Source organism: Catharus ustulatus, chromosome 1, assembly GCF_009819885.2.
Source record: "Catharus ustulatus isolate bCatUst1 chromosome 1, bCatUst1.pri.v2, whole genome shotgun sequence".
Taxonomy (NCBI): domain Eukaryota; kingdom Metazoa; phylum Chordata; class Aves; order Passeriformes; family Turdidae; genus Catharus; species Catharus ustulatus.
The window spans coordinates 117,983,295-117,989,294 of record NC_046221.1 but is presented as its reverse complement, the minus strand read 5'-3'; the positions used below and the strand labels follow the sequence as shown (position 1 = coordinate 117,989,294).

Here is a 6,000-nt window from a genome sequence, read left to right as displayed (position 1 = left end):
TACTTTTCAGTAAAATTATCTCTGAGGTCCAAGACACATTTCATTCAGTGCTTTAAATACAGCTTTTCCTTTAATGCTTTAAAATGGGGTAAATACTGGATACAGAACTGGAGACATGTTTCATGTTAATGCTGTATCTATCAACTTGAAGTTTGGGCTATTTAACGGAATTAACTCAGTATAGTATAGCTGTCATTTTGTCACTGCTTCATGTATAGTTCATTCTGAGTTTTGCTTGATTTTAAGTAAATTTTACCCTACCTGCTGTGTTAAAGCCTTAAGACTGTCAGTGCCTAGTCACAAATTCAAAGTTTCAGTTTGGTGCAGTTGTAAGCCTGCTTGAGGATTCCCTTAATTAAACCAAGTAGATGTGGTGTACCTTTCAAAATCTGGCATGGTGAAACCCTGTCTTGCCTGGGCTGTTTTCTTACAAGCCTGATACAGACACAACTAGAAGGGTTCTGCTTGCTTGCTTGTTTGTTTGATAGCATTGGTGTTCTTGAGAGTGAAATGTTTTTTGTTCAGAAGGAATATACTAAGACAAATGTGAAAGATCCCAGAATAGAAGGAGCTGCAAACTTCCTCAGTTTGCCAGGCACACTGACCTGTGGGGCCTTCAGTCAGCCAGTTGCTTAAATGTCAGTGGTATCTGCAGCATAATTCCAGCAGTAAAAACTTAATTACCTCCTGCAAATTAATTTCAGATGCTTCTTTCCACAAAGATTAAATATAAGAGGGAGAAACATATTTTTGGCAAAGCCAACTGTTTCAGTCAGAGTGAGGGAGTAGGTAGCAAGACACTGGAATTTTCTTAATGGAAGAATGTGCATGGGACTTAGGTATACAGTTTTAGGGCTAAACCAAAGACTGATATTTTGCTATTTTATTTTCGGATCACTAAGTCATTGAAGAGGAGAGATTTGAAAGGTCTGTATATGTCGGTGTGATTCATGTGTCTTTAAGCATCCTGGGGAAATCAAGAGCTGTTTGTGTAGTTATTTAATAAATTTCATTTCAGATTCTCCTTTTATTTCAGAAAGGCAGATTATTTAATATTGTAAGTGTAATAAAAATTCGCAACTCTCCATGGCTGTTTGTGAAACCACTAAATAGAATGTTCACTGCTGTTTCATTATAGTAAAAATGTATATATTTTTTACATTTTGCTTGTATATTTTTGATTTTTATATTAATTTGTCTGTGTGAGTGTGCTTGTCTGGTGATAGCATCACAACTTAAAAATGCCTGAGAGATGTAAGTAAATAATGTGAACCATTACTTTGTTTTCTGGTGTTCCATTTGGTGCTTTTTTTCATTGTTTCCAAGAGCCCTTGTTCCATGGGTGCTTTTTTTTTTACCTCCTTTTTATAACATGAACTCAGCCTCCATAGCCACAAGAGAAAGAACTGGAAGAACTCTACCTATTCGGTCATATATATTTTATATTGTAAAATATGGAGAAGGGTAAAGTCATTTGGCAGATTGTCTTCCACCTAGGGATTACAAATAGAAAAAATCTGGTTTAGGAAAAAAAAAAAAAAACAGTATTTAAATATATCCAGATTTCTCTTACGCAGTAATAATTGTTTGGTGTGAACATAAGTCGTCAATTGCCTGGAAACACAAGCCCGGATATTACACAGATGCAGCTCCACTGAACAGGAGGAGTCCAGATATCATATTAGGCAAAATTCCCACTACGGCTGTCAGAAGCAGCGCGCTTGCAGCAAGACCTAATTGTTTCTGCTCTTTACTGGAGGGCTGTGCGCTGTTACTGCCTATCCGGGACTTCGGGAGGGGATTAGAAGGGCTCGGACTGCCCGGCTACCGGGCCTTGCGGGAGGAAGTTTTGTTTGTGTTGGAGACAGCGGGTCACGTTTCAGCGCGCTGTGCAGTGTCTCCTCCGGTGAGGGAAGTAAAACCAGGAATGATGGGTAGAGGGGATGGAGAGCCCGCGGGGGGAATTAGCTCAAATGGTAGAGCGCTCGCTTAGCATGCGAGAGGTAGCGGGATCGATGCCCGCATTCTCCACTTGATGTTTTGAATTCAGATGCGTTTTCCGGGAGCGGTTTTGTTTGCATAATACGAAGTATTTAGGTTTTTAACGTTGATCAGAGCTGGGTTTTTCTGGTTTTTATTTTTTTTTTTTGAAACGCAAGCTATTTTTTTTTTTCAGGGCTAGAGGAAGACATTAAATGATACTGGGGGAGACCGAATGTCACTTGAAACTCGTATTAGGAGCAAGCGTGCCCTGCCCATCCTACAGCGGGTGCTGGAGACACACTAATTCTGTGGTGAGCTGATGATTTATATAGACAACTACAAACTTTTACACCCTCGCAGGGACAGTTTCAGTGACTTCCCGCATCATTAAAAAGCAATCATAGATACTAACATTCGGTACAGTGGTGAGGATCAGAAACAGCTGGGTATTTTTCCTGGGTCACGGAGTACGATTGTTAGTTTAGAAGGGTTTGTGAAGAAATGGTCTCTCAGAGAGTGCACAAGTGTGATCTTCTCAATTAACCTTTTTCTTCTCCCCATTTATTTGCCGTGTGAGGTGTCTGAATTACCTCCTGTGGATTTTCTACCGCAAAACCCGGGACAACTCATGGAGGAGAACCTTTCCCACCGCGGCGCTGCAACCCATCAAAAACGCTGTGCGGGCATCGATCCCGCTACCTCTCGCATGCTAAGCGAGCGCTCTACCATTTGAGCTAATTCCCCCTGCCCTGGGGGAAGGCTGCACTCGTGCTGAGTCACCTCTGTGTTGGGTCGTTCTGCCTGACAACGCCGAGTCACTTTCCAATGTACGTGCGAAACCCCGTGGCCAAAAAACCAGGCTGGGCTGGCTACACTTGATGTATGAGTAGCGTTTAATGCTGAGTTCCTCGGATAAAACGACTCCTGTTCCTGAGCAGTGCATCCCCTAGCGTTTATTCAAGGAGAGAGAACTCTTTTTTTTTTTTATCTCTGATACTGCAAATACAAAAAGGCTTGTAAACCTAGAAAGACTATTTTTAGAAGTCTCTCAAGCAAAGTTAGATTTTTCTTCTTTTTTTTTTTTTCCCAAGTCTTTAGTTCCTTTTCCGACTTTGTTTTCTGATTAAACATGCAAAAAATAATAAATACAGTGGTTTAAAAGTTCATGTTTAGTTTATGGAGAGGAAAAATTCATTCATATATTCTTACATTATATTCTAGAAATTATTTGTATTTCTACCTTTATTTATGGACTTTGATAATTCTGTCCAAAGAATATTTAACCTTAAATATGTGGAGTTACTAAGCTTACTTCTTAAATGGAAAAATTCACCTGTAGTCATGCTAACTGACTTTGCAGTAGCAAGCACATTGCTAAACCTCTATTCACAGGCTGTTCAAGAATACTTTCTGAATTTCAAGAAGGAAAGTTTAGTTTACAGAGAGAGTGGATACACTGACATGCTATTCTTAAAGGCAGAGAAGTAAGTCCTGCTGGTAAATAAAAGTGTGTACAGTAAACCAACAATACTGGTGGTTTTCTCTGAAGGATTTAACTCACTGGATGGCAGCAACCAGTCTAAACCAAATAAATTTCAAATTTGAGAATCAGTAAGCTGTAATTTTTCCTGTGTAACGTAGTACTCCATATCTGTTACAATCCAGATTCAGGTTGAGATGTGGAGCTACAACCACAGTGCTGCTGCAAACGTTCTCTTAAAATTCAAATATTCTCCTGCCTAACTTCAGTCTCTGCACAATAAAAAAACCTAAAATTTGTCCTTAACATTTCTTGCATTTTATGGGAGATGATTTTATCTACCTCACTAGAGTAGACTTAAGGGGGAAAGCAAATATGTAAAACAGTTTCAGTTCTTCTCACAGGCATAGGTGTATCTTAGGCTCACTGATGGCACCGGCACGCCTGTGGCCTGGATGTCTCCCATATCATGTTTCACGAGGTTCAGCTCTATGAACAGCTTTCTTTATCAACCCTGTGCAGTTCGAGTCATTATGAAAAAGGCAGATTACCTCTCCCTGTTTTTCACCACCACATCCCACTCTGCTGCCACTGAAAGGCCTAAAGCTTCACCCGTTCGGCTCACAGAAAAACAGTTTATTTAATGCCCAAGCCAAGTAAGGGTGAGGAAGGATCTCTGCACTATTTTCAATTATTAAAATATGTATGTTATATAATTGACAGCGTTGTTTTGTGACCATGAGTTTGTTGTAAGCGTTGCTAAGTTTTCATGTAAGAGGGCAAGTAAAATACTCTAATTTCTTAACCTGGTTGGGAAGACTTCCTTACCTATGTCTGAAAAATAGCTCAACCTTCTTAGTTCCATTTAAAAAAAAAAAAAAAAGGGTGTTTCAGTTCTGAAGGCTTTGTGTCTGCATACTTTAATTTAACACAGATCACTTCAATGCATCTTCTTGTCAATATTAATTGAAACTGATAATAATTAATTTAATCTGGCTTGAGTTTTGCTTTCTGGTCTCCTGAGGGGACATCAGGGCAAATGCGAGTTTTGTATTATCCTCAGACTGCTCCTCTGTGTCGTCTGTGCTGTGATTTCCCTGAGTGTAGGAGAAGGACAAATCTGGAATGTGGCAGGTGGCACTGAAAGGCTGCAGGACACGAGTTTGTCGCGCACGTTAGCATCAAGTGCCTTATCGCATTACTCTGCCTTATCGCGTTAGGTTTTTTGTCGTCTTGGCCAAGACCATGGCTCCGGGTCAGGCGGTAGCTAAATGTCCCGAAGAGCTGCCCTGGGGTTCCTGGTGAAAAAGCAGAGGAAAGGCGAAAAGCGCAGTTTGTATTTATGGTTACTGAAGTCAAAACTCACAGGATGTATGTTAGGGCCGTGGGGGAATTAGCTCAAATGGTAGAGCGCTCGCTTAGCATGCGAGAGGTAGCGGGATCGATGCCCGCATTCTCCACTCTGGTTTTTGCCCTTCGTGGGAGTGAAAATACTTCGCTGTATTTGAGAAACAAAAACCATTTAAATAAAGCCTGACGCGATTAGCAAGAAAACGAAATGCCACAACGCACTCTCTTTCGTGAACGGCAAATAACGGGTTAATTTTTGTTATTACATACACACAGCTGGAAAACATATCTGGTCCAGTTTGTCTTGTTTATTGCTGTTTGATTTGGAAATGCTGGATGAATTGTTGCAAGTGTATGATTTTGGAATCGAAGTTGAACTTGTTTTCGTTTGTGAGCAGAGAGGCCAGAGCAAGAGAGAAAACTGCATTCCACGTGCGAAGCTCGCAAAGGATCAGAGTTCTGTGATCCCAGCCGTGCCCGCGAGGGGGGGAATTAGCTCAAATGGTAGAGCGCTCGCTTAGCATGCGAGAGGTAGCGGGATCGATGCCCGCATTCTCCAGCGTTTTGCCCGGGAGGAATTGATCCACACTACCGCACAAAAGGTGCAACTATTTCGGTAAAGTGTTAGTTTTGTTGTAATTGGAGTAACATTGTTTATTTCCTTCCTCCTTTTCTTCCTCTGCCCTTACTACCTAAATCAGCTTATATAACTGTAAAGGTCAACCCTCTGTTGTTAACAGTTGACTTCCTGGACAGTGTAAGTTGCATTGAGCAGGAAGAGAATTCTGCAGTGTGGCATTTTTCCATGCTTAGTCACCAAGCCCCACACAGCTGCTCATTCACTTCCCCACCAGTAGGGAGACAATTAGAATTTTAAGAGCCGGAGAGCTCAGTGGTTGAAAAAATGGCAGTTTAATAGGGAAATCAAAAGCCATGCACACAAGCAAAGCAAAACAGGAAATTAACTCACTGCTTCCTGTGGGCAGGCAGGTGTCCAACCATCCCCAGGAGAGCAGAGCCGCATCACATGTAATGGTAACTTGGGAAGACAAATGACAATCACTTCAAATGTCCCCCCTTTCCTCCTTCTTTCCCCTACATTATATACTTGGCCTGTTGTCATATGGTCTGGAATATCCCTTTGGTCAGTTGGAGTCACCTGTCCTGGCTGTCTCATCCCTACCTCC

General features: G+C 41.4%; 3 non-coding genes across 3 annotated transcripts; all 3 read left to right on the top strand.

Annotated features, from left to right (window-relative positions):
* The first annotated feature begins 1,958 nt into the window (after positions 1-1,958).
* Positions 1,959-2,031, top strand: TRNAA-AGC. Its single transcript has one exon. It is a non-coding gene; the product is annotated as a tRNA-Ala (tRNA).
* Positions 2,032-4,850: 2,819 nt separating this feature from the next.
* TRNAA-AGC lies at positions 4,851-4,923 on the top strand. Its single transcript has one exon. It is a non-coding gene; the product is annotated as a tRNA-Ala (tRNA).
* Positions 4,924-5,299: 376 nt separating this feature from the next.
* On the top strand, positions 5,300-5,372 carry TRNAA-AGC. Its single transcript has one exon. It is a non-coding gene; the product is annotated as a tRNA-Ala (tRNA).
* The last annotated feature ends 628 nt before the right edge of the window (positions 5,373-6,000 follow it).